This window comes from Lactuca virosa, chromosome 5, assembly GCF_052849685.1.
Source record: "Lactuca virosa cultivar CGN04683 chromosome 5, Lactuca_virosa_CGN04683_v6, whole genome shotgun sequence".
NCBI lineage: Eukaryota > Viridiplantae > Streptophyta > Magnoliopsida > Asterales > Asteraceae > Lactuca > Lactuca virosa.
Window position 1 is genome coordinate 209,844,425 of NC_136430.1, and position 1,439 is coordinate 209,845,863.

General features: G+C 42.7%; 1 non-coding gene across 1 annotated transcript; it reads right to left on the reverse strand.

The window, feature by feature from the left end:
- Window positions 1–528: 528 nt before the first annotated feature.
- Window positions 529–635, reverse strand: LOC145118122 (small nucleolar RNA R71). Its single transcript, XR_013713102.1, has one exon. It is a non-coding gene; the product is annotated as a small nucleolar RNA R71 (small nucleolar RNA).
- Window positions 636–1,439: the final 804 nt, after the last annotated feature.

The following is a 1,439-nucleotide window of genomic DNA, read 5'->3' on the forward strand; positions in this document are numbered from 1 at the left end:
CCCGTTGAAGATTCGGAATCGATTATTCGCAAAAAGAAGGACAAGGCAATTGGAGAATCAAGCGGTTTTGACAAGAAGATAGAAGATCTCGAGCCTAACATACCTGACTTTGAAGAAGAAAGTGAACCCGAGCCAGAATAAGAGATGGCTGACATCACAGACATACCCATGGGCGAATACAAGAGACAGATGCATGACGATACCGGGTCAGGACTCATGCAACCCGTGATTCCAACGACAACAAACTTTGAGTTGAAAGGTCACATACTTGCCCAACTGAAGGACAACTCTTTCTACGGGAAGGATCATGAAGATGCGTACAAGCATATCGATGAGGTCAACGACATAGCCGACTACTTCAACATCCATAATGTGCCTCGCGAGACTGTTCTACTTTGTATGCTACCAGTCAAGTTTAAGGGAGCCATGAAAGATCGGCTAAAATCACTACCTCCAGGATCCATCATGACATGGGCTAAGATGTGCGAAGAGTTCATTGATCAATTTTACCCCCACTCAAAAATAGCAAAGTTGAAGAAAGCCATTGCAAACTTCGAACAACAAGGAGGCGAGTCACTCTATGAGGCGTGGGAATGATACAAAGGCTTGTTGAGGAACTGCCCTCACAATGACCTAAACATTCAGCAAGAAGTCTCCATTTTTTATGATGGAGTGAATGTGATAACCAGGCAGCTCCTTGACTCCCAATGACCACTCACAAAGAAAGCACCAGCATTTATTAAAGAGTTGATTGAAGAATTCTCCAAGCACTCAAGAGAATATCATAACCCAAGGCACGACTCAACACGGGGGGGGGGGGGGGTGGTAAATTCAGTTTCTGATGACGTGGCGACAGTGATGGCTAAGCTATAGAGCATGGATCGTAGGATGGAAAATATGGATCAATCCATCCATTCCATCCGGGTAGGATGTGATAATTGTAGCGGGCCTCACCTTACTAAAGATTGTGATCTTGACGAGAACGGGAACCGAAAAGCACAAGTTTGTTATTCGAATGGCGACAGGTTTGATGATGATTGGATGAATCCGAAAAAGGAGTGGCTACCATACGATGAGTACAAGAAGGCAAAGGAGGAGAAATATAGGTAAAAGACGAGACGTTTCTATCAAAAGGAGGAGCCGCTGCAAGAGAAGAAAATGGACTTTGAAGACATGCTCACACGATTTGCAGCTGCATCCGAGAAAAGACACAACGAAACCGATGCGACGATAGGAGAACAATATGTTGGATTAGGTGTCTAAGCCCATTACTATTGTTGGTATGTACTTGACCCGAGAGTAGCATGGTCCATTTGGGTTGCATGGCATCGGAACAATTTGGATAAACTTTTGTGAGAAGAGGATATTTATGGTTTATTAATATATTATAAGTTTCTAATATATTAATATAAAATCATATTATTTAATTAGTATTGACC